Consider the following 3,082-nt stretch of genomic DNA (forward strand, 5'->3'; position numbering starts at 1 on the left):
TGTAACAGTTATCAAATTCGAATCATGTTCAGAGGCATGTCTTAATGTAACAGTTATCAAATTCGAATCATGTTCAGAGGCATGTCTTAATGTAACAGTTATCAAATTCGAATCATGTTCAGAGGCATGTCTTAATGTAACAGTTATCAAATTCGAATCATGTTCAGAGGCATGTCTATGTAACAGTTATCAAATTCGAATCATGTTCAGAGGCATGTCTATGTAACAGTTATCAAATTCGAATCATGTTTAGAGGCATGTCTTTATGTAACAGTTATCAAATCCGCTTTTAGTGCATGTTTACAAAACGAAGGGTAGTTTACGAAGTTTATTCTTTTCCCCAATGTTAAGAAATTGGAATTTTAAACCTGAAAGACAGCTCATGTATACGTGGGCTAAATGGCCAGATCAGAGACCCCTAAAAGTAATTCAGACATAGCCGTCCTTAGTTTTCAACTTGTGCCGAGCAACACCTGCCGCCATAAGGGCTTTCTTCGGCTTTTTGAACTTAATGACAGGTCAGATTGTTACTTTTATAATGCGCTCAATGCTTGAAAGTGCAGATTTGTTCAGTGGTATTACCTCTCGAGTCTCGGATCGTTTGACCTGCAGTTCGATACACTAACTAACAGGTCACACATATCACGGTTGAGAATTTAAATTAATGTGATTACGAGATGTACCTTTTTAAAAATCTGAAAAAAAAAAGACAAACTTTCTAATTAATACATACGATATAATCGTGAATAACAAAGGTTTTTCTACTATCTTCGCTAAATCTGTCCTCAGCCAATTGGGTATAACAGGGTAGAAATAAGTTATGTAAAACGTTCCCACTCTGCAACAGTTACCTAATAAATGTAATTTGTAAACTCCAGTAATAGCACAGTAAACAAAGCCAAAACACTAACAATTCTATAGTTGTCAAGTCTCATTTCCACAGATACGGCAACAGCCGACTTTTTTTTTCCCACCTTCTTTCTTTCTTTAAGTTACTATAACAACGTTTAAGTAGCCGCCATTTTAAAACCACTTAGTGACAAACGATTCTTCTTGAACACGACTGTAGACAGTTCGGCTTGTTTTGTTTAACTAAACAATGATACAATGAACACGGAAAAAAGTTTAGGTTACATTGTTTTCAGTCTGAGTACACGTGTTCTACAACTAAAACAACAAAGACAAATCTTGAAACATTCAGTGCAAGCATAAATATCAAAGTAGGGCGGGCATAAAGAAGAAATCAGAAATCCGTTGAGAAATGTCACGGCCATAGACAACTGGGGATGAAATTCTCGTGAGCCCATAAAAAAAAAAGAAAAAAAAAGGCCGATTTACAATATGCATGTTTTTTGGCAAACTTAGGATACTTTAACATCATACACAAGAGTAAACAGAAAACACACACACACAGATACAATCGGAGAAAGTCCACTTTATTTTACATGTGTGTGTAATATGCCAGTATTGAACAAGTATTAATGGCTGGAATCATTTATAATGACATGTGGCCTAGCTGGCTGTTTTTAGAGCAAAGCTACATTGGACTATCTGCTGTGTCCACCGTGGTGAATCGAACCCAGGATTTTAGCACTGCAAGTCCATAGACTTACCTCTGCCCCATCCGGGGGGAGGGGAAGACATAATAACAATGGGAAAAAATTGAATATCGGTTTAAAATATATATACAAATAAGAATTAACTCGATAAACTTCACAGTAAGGAAGACACCAAGTCATATTACTGTAACTTAGCAATGATGGTCACTCTCAGATAGCTGTTCTTTTATTAGGTTAAAATGTTCGCATTTCTTATATACAAATCACACGTACTGGAGTTGAAGAAAATCAAAACAAAAATCCTGTCAAGAAAGACATACGTTTCATGCGTTCTTGTCAGGGGAGGTCTCACCAATTTTGGTTTTCTACCAGTACTGGAAGAATTATTTGTCTAATCGGTTTCTTTACCGACAAAACAATCACTGAATGGAGAACGTGATCTTGATTTGTATCTAATATGATAGACCTTATTCCTTACATTGACGATCAGAACCGTGATTAGAACATCTCCGTTCATACAGGCTGTAACCTGCATTCGGAGAAATACTTATTTATTCGATTGGCGTTGTAAAACTAGAAGCATTTATGTTTGTATTATGATAATTTTAGACATTAACAAAATTTCTTTGGATATGTGCCTACTTTTTAAAGTACATGTTTTATGTCTGGAAAAACCGCTAAAGTTGGAATTTAAGCAACTAAAAAAACAAAGCACTTACACTTTAAGGTCTGTATTGATAAAAGCGAGATATTTTGTTTCACGTGTTTTGTCAAGTGATTTTAGTACGAACTTGTCAGTAAGCGTAAAGCCAAACTACGGTACAACATCGTAACAAAAACACTTCAACATGCGTACTCACTCAGTGAGTTCACGCAGCTCTAAAGAAGCTGCTTGTTTGAAGGATCTATTTTTAGTTGGCTACAGCTAAGGGAAAGATCACAAGAAAAATGGCGAAGACGGAACTGAAAATATTTTAAATTGTTGGCTTGTGCGATTTTTTCCCCTCTTTCTCCTGACTCCTAAGCCTAGTCTTAAACACTGAATTTCTAAAAAAAAAACAAAAAAACGATATCTTACAAGATATCATTAATGCCATAAAGACGAATTTTTATTGACAGACAAAAAAGAACTAATTGTACCGAACTTCAGTTTCGTTTTGAGTTTATTAACTGATTAAGTATATTTTATTACAATTTACAGCAAGTAAGATTTATTTTTAGTTTATTGACTTAAGTCCTAAAACGTTCTTGAGAATGATCGCACCAGTGATCGAAACGTCGTACCCGTTCTAAAAACAAATGTTACTTACTGTAAAAGCTGAGCCACTAGCGAGGCTTTTTATCAACAGAAATAAATTTGCATTACACTTTAGACAAAAATATCACTATATTATAAACGTTAATATATTTAATGATGTAAAAAGGTAATTATAATTTACTATCACGTTTAGATTCTTTTAACAAAACGGCTTGGAAGAATGTGGTTATATTTAGGTTACCCTGTCTGTCTCACGAGAGGGCGC

Source organism: Limulus polyphemus, unplaced genomic scaffold, assembly GCF_000517525.1.
Source record: "Limulus polyphemus unplaced genomic scaffold, Limulus_polyphemus-2.1.2 Scaffold4054, whole genome shotgun sequence".
NCBI lineage: Eukaryota > Metazoa > Arthropoda > Merostomata > Xiphosura > Limulidae > Limulus > Limulus polyphemus.